The sequence below is a fragment of the Pocillopora verrucosa genome, chromosome 11 (genome assembly GCF_036669915.1).
Source record: "Pocillopora verrucosa isolate sample1 chromosome 11, ASM3666991v2, whole genome shotgun sequence".
In the NCBI taxonomy this organism is placed as follows: domain Eukaryota; kingdom Metazoa; phylum Cnidaria; class Anthozoa; order Scleractinia; family Pocilloporidae; genus Pocillopora; species Pocillopora verrucosa.
In genome coordinates this window covers 12357789-12377177 of record NC_089322.1, presented here as the reverse complement: position 1 = coordinate 12377177, position 19389 = coordinate 12357789, and the positions used below count along the sequence as shown (strand labels likewise).

At 38.9% G+C, this 19389-nt stretch overlaps 1 long non-coding RNA gene and 2 pseudogenes across 1 annotated transcript; 2 read left to right on the top strand and 1 right to left on the bottom strand.

Moving 5' to 3' along the window:
* Positions 1 to 19389, top strand: part of LOC131795834 (fibroblast growth factor receptor 3-like) — a 47071-nt pseudogene that overhangs the window by 2794 nt on the left and 24888 nt on the right.
* On the bottom strand, positions 962 to 4318 carry LOC131774195 (uncharacterized). The gene is made up of 4 exons (XR_010719175.1): positions 4064 to 4318; positions 2552 to 2619; positions 1510 to 1949; positions 962 to 1350 (listed from the first exon to the last, which is right to left on the bottom strand). It is a non-coding gene; the product is annotated as an uncharacterized lncRNA (long non-coding RNA).
* LOC131774198 (uncharacterized) lies at positions 10597 to 19318 on the top strand (annotated as a pseudogene).

Sequence of the window (19389 nt, the reverse complement as noted above, 5' to 3'; positions counted from 1 at the left end):
AGATGGTTCTGTTGAGTGTATTGACTTCAACTAGCGCGCTGATTGGAAAGAGCTCACTACAGGTCTTCTCCACGCATGAAGAAGTGCGGAATCTTTTCGTTGTTGTGGTCTCCCCTTCAGGTTCTGGGAAAACACCTGCGTGCCATTTAGGATGTATCGATCCTATCGTGGAACATTTCGGGCCTAAAATAAACAAAAACCTTCGTTATCGATGACGCGTCGAGTAATGGCCTGTTCAACCACTTCACTACGGGCAATACCAACCCTATCATCTGTATCGACGAGGCCCACTCATTTCTAACGAGGATTACGAGTTTATCGAAAGGTCCTCAAGCGAATCTGACCATGGAACGGCTATGCAAGTGTTACGACGGCGATTGCTGGTACGTGCTGAAGGGCAACAAGGGTAAGCGTACAGGGGTCCCGTCGGCACGAGTCTCGTTCCTTGCGTTCACTACCCCAAAGCAGTTCCTCGAAACGGTTTGCCCGAAGATGTTGTCTGCCGAAAATGGCCTGGCCGAGCGAGTGCTTCTTTTCTACCACAATAAGGAGGAGAAAGACTCGGAGGTAATGGCCCAGCATTGCGAAGAGCTGGATAATTATCCTATCCAGTCTCAGTAGTGCTTGAGCAAATTTACGTAGAACATAACAATGTTCCAACAGAAGTACTCCCTGAGTGCAAGTGCCCGTGAGGCTTTCCTCAGATTCGCTAAGCCTCAAGATAAGTTGCCAAGCACACAAGGGGCCAGCGTGGAAGGAAGGAAAGGAAGCCAACTGCAACAATTCTAAGCGAAACAAACACGTCCTCCGCCTTGCTCTTAGCATGTATGTACTATATGATCACCTGAGGACAGCCATAAATTTGGAGACAGGGGTAACAGTCATAAAATTGCCTTGGAAACACTAAACATGGCAATCGCTCTTGTCCAAAGCCTCGAGATTTACAAGGGAATTTCGCACACTGTGAGTAGTAAAATATTGCACATGTACTTGTATGACTAGTTTCTTTGCTTGCTCTTATCGGTTATAAAACTGTTTTCTTTCCAGTAGTTTTCATACCCAAAAAAGTCTTCTGGGGAGGAGGGGAAGAAACATTTCTAGAACCACACACTCATTTTTTGGGGTATTAATTTTGGCATTTGAAAGGACCAGGTTTACAACTGTGACAACATCAATAATAGCAAGTTCAATACTGTACTTACAATTTAAGAATAAGAATGAAAACTTCTCCTGTGCTAACATTGTATCAAACTCTTGGTTATGGAACAAGGAAGCCAACATTCATGCGACCAGAATTACTCCATTTTTGTAGAAATTTTTATGTGTGCCCAGTCCTCCAAGGTGTCAAAACTTAAAAAAGAAATTCATTTTTTAAACCTCCCTGAGTGCCCTTGTGCATTTACACGTATGAATTAAGAAAGAAAAGGTATTTGCCATTTACCAGACCATGAAAATATAAACTCCAACTCAAAGTAAAATAATTTCAACTTATAGTGTTTCTAAATTTACCTTTATTGTAGGCCAGCAAAATTAATGGCTCTGCTAAGGTGATAAACGTGGGTGTGGCAAATGAGGTTATTACCCCTAGAATCTTAACAATGAAAGGGCCATGCACAACTGCCTGCCGCATCAACACAAGCTTTTCCTTGCACTGCCATCCAAATGTCAATCTGGTCCAAAAGTCCATGCAAGATCTCGCAGCTGCTGGTCATGGCATATTTAAAGTCATTAACAAACTGAAATTTTTTTATAAAATGCTGCCCATTGATGACCTTCAGCAGAAACTGACCAAATATGACATCTCTGCACAAGACTACAGAACAACATTCCTGAGGGATGATGACAGGCTTACTGCTGCAAGCAATATCTTCACAATGTCAGAGGGTCATCCATTTCAAGCTGGACTCAATGCCTTTAGAGAGAGAGAAACATTGCCACCACTGCTTTAGCTGAAAAGAATGTTAAAACAACACTGTTACATGAAATTATTATGAACAACTTTAATAGAGATTTAATTGAGAGAAATTGAGAATACATGTACCTTTCAATTGATATTTATCTGAGGGAAATTGAGAATACTGTTAAATAGACATTTATTTAAGAGAAATTATGGAAGACATTGTGTAGGTTTAGAAAATATCCATACTACCCCCACAGATGGGGTTTAGAAATTCCAGGACAAGAGGGTAGGGTCTGAGAGACCCAAAATTTCAAAGCAATGTATGAAGCTAAATTGGAATTTCTGGAGGGTTGGTGGGGTTATAGGGAAGATACCTTTCGGGCTGGGGATATAGATAATTATATTCTGGAACTACGCATTCACTTGAGAGAAAATATTAATACCTGTAAATTGAGACATTTAATTGAAAGAAATTACAAACTACCTTTGAATAGAAACTGAGAAATTATAAATACCTAAAAATAGAGACATTTTAGAGAAAGAAAGTAAAGAGACATTTACTTAAAAGAAAATAGTTGAATACCAAAAAAACAACATTTGTTATAAAATGTTACAGTCTTAAAATATGTTTGAATAATACAATGCAGTTACCTGACACTTAACATGTTATTCATTACAGATCCCATTTATACAGTTCTGGTTGTTAAATCGAATCTTTGCTAAAATTGAAACAAGCATAATTGATAAAGATGTTTATTTAAGTTACAGTTGAAATGCTACAGGTATTATGCATTATACAACCAAACAATGAAACAATACCCTTGATTCAAACTATGGACATGTTTGAATAGAGTGATTTCATAAGGGAAAAAGCAAATATGAGATTCTAATTCAATTTTTAGAATTTTATACAAAAGTCACACAGAAAAGTGATTCATTGCTGTCGTAATATGCCTGCATGCCCATTTACAGGACAATCATTCCAATTACATTTAAATTTGTGTTGCATAGAAATTGCAACATATTGATATATCATGCATTATCATACTTAAATTTGATAAGGAAAAAATAAACAACTATAATGTATACCACACTAAGTCAACAAACATTTATGCCTGCTGATTGACTTTTACCATTTCAAAAATCCCAAACAGTTCTGAAATTTGAATTGAGTGCCAAAAATTGAAATAGACACAAAGTCGAATTTAAAAATGTTGTGCATCATGTGTGCTATGGAACCTCCACTTTGGGCATGGCACACCTCCACAAGGAGATGCTTTTCCTGGTCCCGGTAAAATGCTCAGACACACCTCTATAAGGAGATTGGGACACTTTGAGTGCTGCAAGTGCTGTTTCAACCCCCATTAAGGGGACAACTACTAAGCTGCTAATGATTAAAATGCCACCAAAGACACTGAGTTGTTCCAGTTTCTGCATACCTTTCAAAATAAATATGAACATACTTTGTATTTTTATTGTACATTAATTCTGCACTTATTGACAGGTTATTGCAGCAGTTGTCTACAAGTAGCAAGTCAAATCACAATTTAAAAAAGTCCAAGGTTGCTATCAAAAGCTTATGTCATGCATTTTTGGTTGCTTTAATAGATGGCTGCTTTGAAGGGAATAAAACAGGTATTTTTGTTCAAGTGGTTAATTGTAAACTAAACTCCACCCACCCTCTATTGGAGGAACACAGGTATATTTATGGGACACTTCACAGTCCTGGGGGTGCCCTCTTAATGAAGGTTCCACCCTATCATTGACAAATAATCTGGCCCAGGTTGTTCAAATCTGGGTTAAGATAACCCATGGTTAGCATGGAATTTGATTTCAGGTCTGAAAGCTGTAAATCCAGTTCAAAGCTTTTTGCTTGTAATTTGATCAATGGATGTTCAAAAAAGAATAGGGAAAAATTTCTCTAAAAGGCTTTGGAAAAAAGAAATATAGAAACCTGCATTAAAATTTAACCCTGGGCTAGCACTAATCGGCCTTTGAACAACTGGGCTCAGGTGATTTTCTTGTGCAATCTGGAGAATAATAAGCACTCAGAAAATTTTCAAATATATCCCTGCGGGCTAGTGTTATTTTGTGCTTGTTTTTAACATGAGGTAATATTCGAAAAAACACTTTAAATGGATCCCATAGTATGATATCACGTACTACATAATCTTCAGGATTACTGGATGTTGGCCTTCTCTGATCACTCCCGATAACCACACCATGTTGCCACCATATTAAATTCACATTCGATTCAGATGAATGAACGCTCAAAACAAGCTGTATAAATCTGTAACTTGCTTCCGAAATTGGCATGTTGTAGGCGTAGGAGCAGTCCAAGATGTTGAAAGCCACAAAAAGATACACAACTTTGGTAAAACACTTAATTTCTTGTGATAAAACTACGAATTTATCAAACCGTTCGACACAATAAATCTCTGACTAATGGGAAATACAGCTGGCGAAGGTATATGTGAGCCCGCACCATGGGGCTTTTTACTTCCGCTTGAACCGGAAATGAAAACAAAAACGTGGAACCAAGAGAACCAGAAGAACTAAGAGAACCACGAGGACCACGAGAACCACGAGAACCACGAGAACCACGAGGACCAAAAAAACCAAGGAAACCACGAGAACCACAAGAACGAGAAATACACAATTACCGTTACTAAGAGTTAAATTATGTGGAGTCAGATAGTACAAGAACCACAAGAACCAGAGAACTACCGAGAACTACACAATTACCGTGATTCAGTGATAGATTTATGCGAAATCCGATAGTAAGCGATTCATGACGTCAGCTGTGGCTATTACACCGGAGATCTGCCAAAAAAAGTCACAAGCATAAATAATAGACTGTTATCTTAAAAAAATCACACTTACCTTACGCAAGGCAACAGGTTAATTTTATTTGTATGTTACTCGCTTTACCTTTTACCGACTTGTCGAACGTGACAATCGACATTCGTTTACGCTGCATCCGTGTATTTGTTGTTATAGAAACGAACAACGCTTCCCTCTGTTGTGAGTAAGAAACGAGTACATACCAAACGAACAACGCTTCATTTTTTTGTCAGAAACGAAGAACGCTTCCCTTCGTTGTTAGAAACGAACAACGCTTTTAGAATCGTTACTCAAACATATTTCAATTCCGAGCATACGATCGATTTCTGTGTGGTCAAAGTCTTCATGGTATTGATAGAAACCAAGAAAAAGTTTCTCAAGCTTACGAAACGTCCGTGAGTAAGAAACGATAACATATTAAACGAACAGCGCTGCATTTTGTTGTTGGAAACGAAAAACGTTTCCCTTTGTTGTTAGGAACGAACAACGCTTTAAGAATCTTCTGGTGTTTTCGGAAACAAAGAGCGCTTTAGTGATAAAAATTTCTCCACTTTATTGCCTATTAACAGTCTGAAATTCTGATCTTTTTAGTATTTGTTTCTTCGGACTTGACTTTTTTTTCGGGCGACATAACTAAAATTTCGGGCAACATGACTTAGGTTTCGGGCGACATGACTTCGGGCGAGATGACTCTCAGGCGACTTGACTGTAAAACCGTTTAAACACTCATACTTTAGAGGCATCTGCTTCCTAAGCTGCACGGAACACCTCATCTTGTTTACTCTGGAAAGCTCGTGATTCCAAAATCTTCCTCCTAGCGGTAATCAAGTAAGTTCAGAGACAATGAGCACATTATAGGGTAACACAAGATCATTTGAAATAATTATAAATTGACCACTGTAAAGAGTTTCTAAGCATGCCTTTCGAGCGTTAGCCCTTCTTCAGGGTGTAGTTGATTATCAATCGTTGGAACAGTCAACAGAAGGTAGTGCTAAAGGAATTGTGGGTAGCACTCGTTACGTAAACTATGCTTTGTTACAAAAGAGGAAATAAAAGTTTGGCGACAGGATTTACAACATAGACACTGAAACTCCTTACCTTTTCAGGCGGATTGGGTATTGTCTTAGCTGAGATGAGACTATTTATCGTTTCACATTTCCTGATCTATCTTTCTGTGATCCAATACTCAGGTAAGTGACTGTCCGACAAGATTAAATTATGTTAACTGTGTAAGTGCTAAATTAGAGATGTGTCAGTTCAAAGATAGATCGATCCTCATCCAGTGTATGGCTAATCCAAAGACACAGCCGCCTTTTAAAAGATCGCGGCTCTTTCGAGAGATAAGGCGAAACCAAATAACAAAGTAGTCGGGAACCGTTGCAGCTATCGAATGCTTTGGCATTCAGCTGTGTGTGCAAACAGAAACTATCAAGAGGCCTGTCGTTCAAATTTACATAAGTTCGCCTATCATTACGCTTTGTAATTAATTATGTTTGCTGTCGGAAGCCAGAGAGGCTGTCTTAAAATTGCAGCCGATCATCATATTAACAACGATCGCTGAGAAGAATATTTATTTACATATATTTATATGATATAAAATAACGATATATTTAAACAACGATATATTTAAATAACGATATATTTAAATAACGATATATTTAAATAACGATATATTTAAATATATCGTTATTTTCGTTGAGTAATCATTATACGGACACCCAATCGTTCTGCACCAGTGCCTCCGATTATATGACTCAAGATCTGTTTCTCTTGTCTCACATTGTCAAGTAAACGGAAATTTAAGTTTACTCAGACATTCTCTATACACTAGTCCAGCATGAGAAAGGAACACTTGCCTCCAACGCGAGAAGCTTTTTTCCTCGCTAGAGGGTCGTTGGATCTGTTGGTCATCATTACAATACATTCGTTAAGTGCGGTTGTTTCTCTTCCACTTCAGCTATTTTTGAAACAACAGCTAGTTCTAGAATCAAAGCATGATGAAAAGCGCTTCAACCAAATGATGTCTCGATAATTAAACCTCCCGGACAATCAATCTTTAATGTTCTTGAGTTTGTTTGGGTATAACTAAAACCCTAACACTAACCTAAGAGCTTGAATAGGGATATTAAAGATATTCAAATCGTGCTATTGCAGCAGAGAAATCGATGAAAATTGAGAACTCTCGTACATGCTCTTCTCTAAACTCGAAAGCGTGCTTTAGTTTGCCTTTCTCACTCATGAATGGGTCCTTGATGAATCCTAAATTTCCCCATATTGAGATCTCCCACTGCAGAAACCATCAATGCTATTCTTATCAGAACTATTCTTTAAACGTGTAAACAGAAGAAATCATTAGCTTATGTCAAATTATTTCGAGAAGTTTCGACAAAAATCCGGACAAAAAGATTTTTGGCCTTGGCCGCAACTTTTTCGGTCATCTTCTGTTGTAAGGGACAAAACATTAATTGATCTTTCACAGCCGTAACCCCAAATGATTCGAAGAGGTTAAGCAGGGATGTAAGGATCTCGGTGATCCCTGCTGTATCTGTAACTCGGTTGTTCGAAAAATGACGACGGTTAGCTGTATAATCACTTCTCTAAGCTTGATATGATCCCGAAATTGTAACGATAGGTCACGTGTCTTTAACGAAAAGCATTTTTTGGCCATGTCCTGGTAAGGGTTGTTCTCTTAGCCTTTTGTTGTTGTTTAATCATTCATCTAGGATCTTTAAAGTTGATTACAAATTAGGAACTTATTGCATGCACAATAACAAGTTACAACAGGTTATTTTAACTAAAATGGCGAGGTAGATTAAAGTCACTGCTAATTTAGAGTCTATTCCCAACTGGGTTTTTAGCATTGGTGTTGGTAACACCAATGCCGAATTCTCCTGGCTTTAAAAACCTTAGCAAACCTGCTGCTGAAAGGGCAGTTGATTGAGTCTGCCTGATTGAGTGCGAAATTGATAAATCTATACGATTTTTCATTGTCGCTTTTTAACAACAATTTATCAGAACTTTCACTTTTTATTACATACATTTTGAAATCACTGGAGATCCTTGCAATCTGATTGGCTCTCATCGGTGCGATTTACTCGCGAATCGCACCATTTGGTGCTCTAGATCGTATCTCTTCCCCAGCCAGTGAGACAGCTTTACTAAACCACAGCAAACAATCATACTTCAAGGCTTGTGTTAGGAAACAAATCAAATTGCAGCAAAATGGAAGACAACTTTTGGAACTAATTGTATCTGAGCGACTGAATTTTGCGATTCCAAAAAAATGTATAATAAAATGGCAATTGAACTTCGTGTCGTGCAATTTTGGTCTGACGTGAAACTTGCGATTTCAAATCAAGCTGACGCGGCGAGCTCGTTCGCAATTGAAAAGCATCAAGCGCGCATATGATTTCAGACAAAATTGCTTTCCACTCAGTTCGATAGCCATTGTGCATTAGCTCATATGTCCCTTGCATTTCCGCAACGTGACTGAAAAAACCAAACAACCTGGATTCAGCTGTTTTCAGTTTGCGCTTAAATAACATGTGATCGATCCTTTCCTTTAACGACCAAAAATATTAAGTTTAAAACGGCGAAATTGTTACATAGAATGAACCTCTACCTCTAAAGATAGTATTGGTGCAGCTGCAGGAGATGAACTATACTGGATAGTGAAAAAGCCCTCTGTTTATGGTGGAATCACTCTCTTTTAAGCAAATAACTTTCCATTCAAGCAATACTCAATGTAGGTGTGAATAATCTTCGATTTCAGACTGTGGAAGTGTCACATGGTATGAACCTCTACCGGTTAAGACAGCATCGAGTGCAGGCGATGACCCAACTCCAGCAAAGGTAAAGCTTTTTGAAGGATATCCTGCATCTCTAAGCTGGAACTTCAGTTTGACGTCAGTGACTCTTTCTGCGGTGAATGTAAAGTTTAACGCTGAAAGTCTCGCATTAAGTGGACCGGGAGGATCAGGTGCAAAGGTGGCGCCTGCCTTTGAGGATAAGTTCAATTTCACTTGGATTTCCCAACGACTCACTTTGGTTATCTTCAGTGTGACTGCTGCATATGATGAAAGTAACGGGGAATTTAGCTGTGAGTTGCTTACTGTGGAAGGAGCATGGATTCGTAAGATTCAAGTGAAAATTGTTGGTAAGCGTTAATTACTCTAACTGGAAATTTATCATTTCGAGAGAATGGAAGTGAGACAAGAATGCATATAATTAAGAGAGACGCTGCATATAATTATGATGAAAGTAATAAAAATGCGGCTGAAGTTACCTACTGGGAATGGAGTGTGGATATTTAAGTTTTCCGTGGGAAACTACGAGGCTTTGAGCAGCGCGAGCCAGCGAGAGGTCTGCAATAGGTCAAGCACTGATTACTAGTGCCACGTCCCTGTGGAAACTCTCCTCGACTCGTCTCAAATATTCCAAGGGTGGAAAAACGCGCAGCCTGTAGCGCTACTAAAAATAAGTGCCTGCTCGCAGGCGATGAATTTAGATATCCGTATACCGACGGTTTTAATGACAATAGAGACGATTCGAGAGAGAATGATATCCTAAAATATTCAAAGGCCAGCATTACTACCTATGGCCTACCAATTTGTCTTTGACTTGACAACTTCAAAACAACGTTTTATTATAATTATAAAAGACAAAGGAGAACAACAAAATGCTTTATTTCATTCTAAAAGTTTAAAATGCTTTTTACCTTCCCTAATGCCCTTCCCTAAAGTAGCATAGCTAATTTTAAAGGGTTTTTCCAGACTGCCATGGAAGTTTTAACGCCACGGAATTTGCATAGCGTTTCCCTGCATTTAATACTCCTGGATGGAAACAACATATCCAGGGGTAAATATAACCGAATGCCTGTTCTTCGAATTAATCGGGTAACAGACGTGATCTCTGAAGAAAAAATGACTGCACAGTGTAATTCGCAAAAGATTAAGACGCAGTCTCTCTAGGTCTAAAGCCCCGTTCAAACGGTTCTTGATGGTTGATGATGGTTGAGAAAATCACGCAATGAGATCGCGTAATTGAAGACCAATATAGTGCGCAAATTTAAGTTAAGAAGTTGCGAGTTAAAGACACTGAAGCCTGCCAGATGATTAGAATGCACAGAGACATTCTGAGAAAATTTGGCAGCTACGTTTTACTGTTAGAACCCGTTTTTGGCAAAACTGCTGGCCGAAAAACTATTATTTACTATTATCTGCTCGCTCAAACGGCTGAAACTATCATCAACTTTCATCTCGAATTTGAACATGTCCAAACTGCATTATCGTTGATGATAGTTGAGGATAGTGCATGATAGTTCGTGATCAAACGTTTTTGATAGTTGAAACTATCACAGACTATCATGATCGTTTGAATTAGTTTGCCACATGACGAGCTTTGCTCAAGAAAAGAGTTCGCAGCAGGCATCGTAAACTGATGCCGAGGGTTGGGGAAGAAGGAGTCATCACATAAATTACACCACAATGTAATTACCAGACTTGGCGCCCACGAATCCGCGAGAGATACGCGATTGCGTGCGAGTTAACATGGGGTCATTTATTAACAATGAAAATCGAAGTAATGAAACATTAGGAAATTTGCTATGCGTAATGCTCAATAAAAAACTACGTTCTTTCTGATACTGCCTTTTTCCTCATTATTATGACGTTTGTAATCATGTAGTCTTTTTAAGACCTTCCCTTTTCACAGAAGAGGCAATGCCTGCTGGGCGCCGTATTTATAAAAGTCTCTGTTTCAATTATTTATGTATTCTTTCGCTTAGTTTGCCACATAACAGCAACAAACGTTATTTTCACGCCACTTGGTGCATCGATCAATGTTCACGCTTTCCGATCATTACAAAGTTATTGTTTTCGTACAAGACGTGGCGATCTCACGACTAAGCCACCTATCCTGGTTAAACTCTTACTAATATTTTAATATTAAACCTCGGCGAAATTTTCAAAATCGAAAAGCATCATTTTTTCGATTTCTAAATCATTGGAAGTGAAGTCATGGAGGCAGTCGGATTGTCGACGTGCGCCTTGCCCCCGGTTGACTTTACCGCTCAGAGTTTTTACAAGGTTACAAGTGCCATACTTGATCCTTCCAAGCATTGGTATCTACTTTTGAAAGAGGTATGTGGCGTCCCTCTGCGTAATTTTTCATACGCGATGTATTTAAGATATTTCCCGACGAAATCCAAAGTGTCGCCGCGCGGGAACTTCAGCCCGTCAAATCATCGTTTGGAGTTCTGGAGATGGACAGGATTCCCGACGTCGTTCACGTTGTGTCCACGTTCGGTCTAGCTACTGGTCTTCTTCGCAATAAAAAAATTCCCGACGAACGGGATTTATGGTTATCGTAAATCTGGTGAACTCCAGCACATTGGACTTTGAGTCCGAGAGCGTGAAAAATTTATCTTTTGGCGCCAAAATCAGTCAAGACTCCGAGGAGCTCGTTTCCTTGCTTACCGAAAGATCAGCGAGAGTAAATTCCCTTGAAGTGGAAGTGAAGGAACTTCTAGCACGGATTTCCCATCTTGAATCGAGCACGGAGGCAAGTTTAGACGACTCTTCCCTTCCTAATTCCCCATGTTGCTCATCTACTCCATTAAGTTCGTCCAGTTCCTCGTGTAGTTCAATCGATGACACAAAGAACCGACCTGATTTAGGAACAATAAGCAAGAAACGACAAGTTCTTAAAAGGTGCAGGAAGATAACAGCTGTCCTTGATGACGTTTCTGAGAGGTACAATGGGTCCATCGCTGCCGTCCTCGGAAACAGCTTCTTGTACGGAACGGATGGGAAAGAGGAAAAAGTACAGGGTATTATCTCAGAAGTCCTTGATCTAATTATTACAAAATCAAAGGGTTCAAGGAATGGTCTGACCGAGCTTCTTTCACCACAAACACTCGCAAAGGAAAGAGTGGGGTGAGTTACTAACCGTAGAGGTTTTTGCATTTATTTAATTTAAGTATTTTGTTATTTATTTTATTCTCATTGCTTTGTTTCTACCGCGATGAGCTGTCGGTCATGTGATCCTTTTTCTTACCAGCAATGTAAACATCAGGTTAGGTTGTATTTGACAAAATTCATAAGAGTTCTGTTTCAAATTTCATGAGGAGTCATTATTTGAGGATGATTTTGTGCATCGTGGTGAGACATACAACATATTGATTTTTTTATGAGTTAAATTACATCTTACACCTTAGGTAAGGTATCCAGTTTTCAAATGATTCCTTCTGAGGGGAGAATTACATTTATTCATTCAGTTTTATGCCTTGAAAATCTGAACACGATATATAAAGCAATTATTGAGACTTCTCCTAGTGGGTTGTTTTGAAATGTATTTCTGAACATAACTGATGTCAACCTTTTTAATATTTATAAAGTGACAGTTGATCTAAACCTGTTTTCGGTTGATTTTTTTTTTCAGAGAACTGAGGACACACCTGTACTGCTCACAAAAAATGAGATAAAAGCATTGAAGAAACTAGTCTTCTCTGCAGTGTAGAAAACATTCAGGATTTCCAGGGTCAAGGATGCAGTTTTGATGCTTGGAACGTGCATCTAAATTCTGTTCTTGTCTGGGCAATTAGGGAGCAACACTTCCATTCATACAACTCAGAAGACAAAGAGTTTAACATTAAACTCGATGGACGCCCTCTTGGAGGTGTGTTCTCATTTGAGTAAATTTTTTTAGACTTATTAGTCTTGAGTATGAAACTGTAATCCCTGCCAGATTAAGTAAAGGTGTCTTTGTATTGGTTTACTTTAGGTAAAGACCAAGTAGCTGTAGGCCTGGCACCCACTGATTTTAAAAACAAAAGCTTTGAGAGTGCATTGTCTATTTACCCCCTTGCAATTGGGAACTGTAAAGAGAAAAGGTAAGCGGTGATTTAAGTAAGTCAGTTCAAACAGTCAGTGAACAAAAATTATAACCTCATTTCTAATCATTTAAAAAAATAAAAGAAATACAGTTTAAAAATGTGTATTGGATCATAAGCTGGTGCATGCAGACAATAGTGCATGTTACTGGTTTTGAAGAGAAGACTTTGAATAATTTTAAAGGCTCTTCAAAGTAAGATCTCAGTGTACTTACATTATTGCCATCATTTTTGCTGTAAATAGTAGAATAATCAGATAAGTGGGATTGCATTAATGAAGTTGCTTTTGCAAGTGTTCTCTTTTAATTTTTTTCTCCTTTTTTATCTGGTCAAATTTAAAGCTACGCAAGAAAGTTACTTGAGAATTTCAATAATCAGAAAGATGTCATCAAAAAACATGGAATATGGGTTGATGGCAAAAGTACAACATTTATTTTACACATGACTTTTAATTGGAGAGATAGAAAGCTAAGGGGAAAAGTAAACTGCAAAATGACAAAGTTTGGAATTAATTAAGTAAAGCAGCTAAAACTTTCTGTTGAATTGAACATTCAGAGTTACTCACTGAAAAAATGAAAAGAAAACATTCCATAAAGAGCCTAGTATTACTTCATTGCACAATAACATTGAGTCATTGTTTAAATTAAGTTAAATCATGTGGAGAAGTGAGTTTTCCTGAGACCCAATTTTTTTATTATCTGTTAAGTCTCGTGTTATGAACATCAAGGTATATTCTGTAATTGTTTTCTTAAATTTCCTGTTTCTGCTGTGACTCTTGATTACAAGGCCTTGCTCCTTCCTTCTTGGCGAGAAAGGATATAGTGTGGAATTTTGTGCATTTTGTGATGCAATAAGGGTAATTAGTTCTCTTGATATTTTCCTTGCTTTTAATTATTCCATCAACTTATGATCAGTTCAGTTTTCTGAAAGTAGAATGGTATCAAGCCAAATTTGAGGTACTACATGGCCGTAGTGATAAACAGCTATCAATGATTTTATTTTGTTGAATTGAATGTTTATATCCATTAGTAAAATGCATTAAATTACCTAAGAAATGAATTTTAATTAAATACATATTTTCATTGAGGCCTGCACATGCCATGGAGTTGATGCAGATGAAACCTGTTTAGATTGTCTAAGGTCAAAAGCCAACATCGCAAGGTGAGATACCTGATAAAATTTACATTTACATTCCTCCAAACTCACAAATGAATATTCTACAAATGATTATTCTTCAGGGTCTACTGAAAGGACAGTTCTACAGAATGTTGAAGACAGTAGAAAGATCACTGCCCCTTGAGAAAGTGACCTAGTATTATATGGAAAGTCCTGGAGCTGCAAGAAATGTCATTCTTAGCTATGTTACTTTCTTTGAAGAGCACATCATGAAATACGTTTCACCTTTTGAACCTCAGCCTCAGCATTTATCGTATGTACTATAGTAGTTCAAGGGTCATTGGAATATCTGATTGTGTGATTGAATCCAGGGAGAGTCTGTCAAAATTAAATTTGCCTTGAGCCAGGCAAGAAAAAGGAAAAAGAGGGAGGAAAAATTCGGCCAGGGATTCATCTGTCCTCTAGTTCTTTTGCTAAACATGCAGCTGAACTTCAAATTGAGATGATTTCAAAGGTAAGTTGAGAAAATTGTCATAAATTATTCATTACTTAAAATTTAATGAGAAAACTGCTAATTGTTTAAAATCTCACATCAGCAAATGTTATTTAAAGGTTTTCCTGATGCAGCAAGTCACTTTGCAGGTAATTTATATCAATTAATCAGAGCTAAATTGAAGAATGATGATTGCCTTAAACCATTTATACTAGGTTTGCTGTGATTGGAGAGAAATTGCTCTCATAATGCATGAGAGAGTCTTTGAAGACCATGAAGAACAACAGATTGACATTTAGGATCTGAAGGTGATTTTTTTCCTTGCATTAAGACTCACTGCCTTTTCATTGTTTCAAATATGGATGTAAGAATTTAAATTTTCTGAAATGAGGATGCCCAGAAATAATTTAAATTTTATTTTTATTCATTAGCTTTATTATTATATGTTCTAGGTTTTGGTTTAAAACTGCTATCACCAGCAAGTTGATATCTATTAATTACACACTAAGGAAAACTGCTGGCCCCCAATTACCATACTTAATCTCTCTTTGGTTAGACTTACCTATGCCACTATTATCTTCTCGGTCTTTTCATTTAAGTGCAAGGACTGGGGATTTTTGCTGAAGAAGCAGTTTGGTTCCCATCTTGGCTCTGGTGATTATGGACACCTAGTTGTCAACTGCAGTGCTATGCTTCTTCAGCACTTCCACTCTTTCCATAAGTACTCAGGGCAAGGATTTGATTCCTCCCACAAGCTACACCACCAGTTGTATTCTAAGGCAACAAATCATGATGTGTCTGAGCCCGGACAGTCTTGTGAGTTAATAAACATTTGTTTTGATGCTTATACAATTATGAAAAATGCACATATCAATGAACATCTGATTTGGATGGCTGTAGAACCTATCAAAATTTCACCTTTTTCTTTCCAGTGAATCAAATCCTCACTCACTGGTATGCAACTGTAGTACTCATTCTATGAAGTACGAAATTGTATTAGTGTAGGTGGGTATAGTTTTCAATTTATGTGTCATTAAATATAAAAAATATATTTAATTTTGTTTCAATGAGATTTTAAGTTCACTCTTTTTGAACTTTTAAAATATTATGACACATAGAATTAGCCCTTAGGTTATAATTCCTTTTTTCCCCCAAGAAAAAGAACATTTTTCCTACCATGGATGTGGCTGGAAAAGTATGAGTCATGATTTGAAATCATGGACTGAAGAAAAGAAATCCTGGGTGTTTGTTCTTAGTGATCTTTTCAAGCAAATGTTTGGAACTGACTTCTTAACATATTGTTTTGACAAAGATCATGGAATTAAAGTTGATGATTCCAAAACATGTGGAATTTTTTAATACTGTCATGAGTTCTAGGAGAAGCATTTCTTCTAGAGAAAGTCCAGAGCCACAAGACGATACCAAGCATCTTTGTCATCCCAGAATCCATCTTAGTTCACATGCCAATATTCATCCGCAACAGCCAGCACATAAACGAATTAAATTTGATATTCTTGATTCAGCTTCACCTAGCATCTACCAGCCATCCATGTCAGTGTTTAACTTTGCTGAAATGCTTGAAGCCCAAGATGACTCCATACATGTGAAGAGCAGCCAAACATCCCTAAAGTTTGTTAGTGACACTTCTGTGGTTATTGGAGATGATAATGATCCTACAGTGCCACAGTAAAGTGCACTTAGAGCTGCAATGGCTAAGGCCACAATAAGAGCTGAAGTAGCTGCCCTTTACAGCCTCATTCCTCCACTACCATCAAGATCTCCCTCTGCACTAAACCCATTTTATGAGGAGCTGGCCTTTTCAGATCCCTTCTCTGTAGCAGAGTGTCCTTGTGAAGGTGATGAGGGCTCACCAAATTGTACAATGAACGAAAAGCTGGTAAGAATCCTTGTGGCATCAAGATTGAGGGTATTGGGCAGTTCTCTGAAAATGCCTTATCTATCTTGTGGTGTTTCTGTGCTATAGTAGACACCCACCACAAAGTATCTGAAGAGGCTAAATGGCTCTTCCAGATGAAATGCAGCCCTAAAGATCTTGTACAGTTGCAAAATGCCCTTTGGAATGTTTCAGCCAGTCAACCAATACTGGAGCATGGTACAAAGAACCTCGATTCCACCTCATTTTCGGATCTTGTTGAGGAGCGTTACATTGACAGTTTTGTCGTAGATATTTGCAAAAGCAAGTCTCTAGACAAAGCAAGAGAAATTGGAAAGGGTTTCACTGTCTTCTTTCCAAGTCAGTTCTATAATTGGATGAGGTCAAGTGACAAATAACTCCAAAAGCGGAAGTTGAGAGAAAATGTAGAGCAGCTGAAACAAGTCAATGACCTCCAGCAAATATTGATGCAAATCTACCTGCCCAACCACTGGAGATTGATGTTTGTGGATCTAGTGAATAGGGAGATGTATTTTGACAATGGACTTTAGTCCACCGCTCCTCCTATAGCCCTTTTCTCAGTCAAAAGATCATTAGAATTGCTCTTAGAAATATACCATTTGTCTTTTAAGGCCATTACCTCATTGCGTGACAAATTATTTTTTGGCTTAGTTACAGTAATCGCCGCTAGTTGTGTTTTTACATTTTCCAAGTAGCTCTAACGGGCAATTGAAGGCTGAACCGGTGGCATCCAGTTTGATTTAACATGAAACGGAAGTGGCCCTTTGTTTTGTCCATGAAAGATGTATTGAAGGCGCATTCGTCTTGCGAGTTGTACAAAATCTCGCAAAAATTGTGAGCTAATTTCACATTGGTTGGTCACGGGTGTTGGGATGAATTTGAGGCCCTTTGATAGCACGCTGACTTAACGGTCAGAAATATGATAGTTTGAGAGATCTTTTTGGAATGTTTTATTTGTCTCCCTTTCTTTGGCTGAAAGCTTATAGTTTAAAGAGAGTCTACGCTCTTTGCGTCGTATGCTTTTTGTTCTGCTTCCGCTGTTGTTAAAGCCAGCTTTTTTAGAGTAAGAGAACATGTCATGTTACCATTGCATCACTCACGAATAATTACATCGCATTCTCAAGTTCCCGTATCAACACGTACTCAGGAGGTGTGAATAAACTAGTTCATCATGGCTACCCGTGTGTTTATTCTCCGTCAATCTAGAAAGTATACTGCTTAACATGGTGTCAGGACCGGTTTTTACTGCAAGCCAGCTTCTCGTAGACACAACTGCACAATTGAATAGCTTCTTCTGCAACATCTCAAACCTTCATCAACATTTCACAATTGTGCCATACCGAAGCACTTGGAGTCCAGATTTCATGATTAATGTCTACTAGAAAGTTACAGAAATCCCGCTAAAAGCAGACTCACCGAGACTGCGGACCATTTCATTGCCGCTAAGAGACTCTTCAAGTTAGCAATTCCTGCAACAAAATGGAACACTTTGGATGACGAAATCGCTTCCAAGATACTGAAACAAATAATGCAGGGCGCAAATTCCTTTCCCGATAGATTTGGCAGCCTCGTGCAACACCCTTCTATCCTGCCACCTCTCCAGCATGCCCTGGGCCAAAATTCTACAGTCCAAAACTGTGATAATACCCTATGCCAGTCCACCAATCAAACCCTTTAGTCAAGTTACCCTCCAAGCCAGTAAAGGTAAATCCACGAGCAACCTCACCCTTCAAGTCATTAACAATGACCAACCAGCCTTACTCAGTACAGAGGCGAGCATAGCACTTGGTGCACTAACTCTACATGTGGACTTCATAAGGAAATATTTTACCAGCAACCCTTCCCAGCCACTGCGGACTGAACCTGCCATGAGGGGACGCAAATCGTCTGCACTGTAAGTACATATCATCAGGTGATTTAATCCCATTTTAATCCCATCCGATCTCACAATTTACGAAAACTTCATTATTCTTGTGAAAAATGATAGCCGTCTTATTGAAACTTGATGACAAGTATAAGCCGGCAAAGAAAACAGTGCAAAAGCAATTATCTGTCACATCGATGTCAGCAGAAACAGGATTATGACACCTTACAGTCCCCATACATTTTCTTAGACTAAAAGTCTAAGAAAATGTAGGGGACTCTCCGGGATACTTACAGTACAGCCGATTTGCGTCCCCTCATGAGCCACCATGAATCAGAAACTGGGCCACTTCCACCACCCCCAGATACGTCAATGCGAGTCTGGCCTACACTTGGGACTTGAACTCTGGAATCCATTTCCGAGAATTGGACCTCACTCTTTTAAGGTCTGGGCTTCCTCGGCCCATCCATCGATTTCAACCTGGATCTAGATGTTAAACCCATCATGTCCCCATTTACCGCGAGCCCATTTCAATCAAAGTGGCCCTGGATGCATATGAAGCCACTGGCCAGCTGAAAAGGGTATCTCAACGGACAGACTGGATATCTAACACGGTTGTATTAGAGCAAGAACCAACTCCCACCAAACCAGGAATAACGCGGATCAGCTTAAACCCTTCTCAGACCCTTGACAAAGCCATTCGATGTTCAAAGTACCTGCACAAGCTGCATGGAATGCAATATATGTCGGTAATAGATATCCAAGAGGCCTTTCAAAACATTCCCCTGTCCTTAAGATCATCTTTAATGACCACAACGTTTAGACCATGGGGTCGCCACAGATGGACTAGGCCACCATTTGGCATAATATGAGGATATTATCCTCTGCATCCAAAGAATGGCAGCGCCGAATTTATATGGTACTGGCCTCCCAGACATCAGTGCTGTGACGAAATCTTAATCCCTGGCTGCGTTGCCAATAACACGGAAGCCAGAATTGACCACGAACGTAACCTCATCAACGTACTTAAGGAATTTGCACAATGTCATGTCAAGCTTCATGTCAACAAGATGAAATTACTTGTTCGCAAAGCCATCTTCATGAGCCATGTTACCAATACGGATGGCTTCCAGCCCAACCCTGTCACGGTTAAAGCAATAATTGCCATGCCCACTCCAACCGACAAGGAAGCAGTGTCCCGATTCATAGGGGCTATTAATTACCTGGCCAAATTCTGTCCCCAACTTAGCAGCGTCACCCAACCCCTATACAACCTCACCAATCCTATGATCTAAGGCACCAGCAAGCCTTTGCCAAGTCCTAGCCACCTCTGCAGCATGACTGGCATACTTCGACGTAACTACGC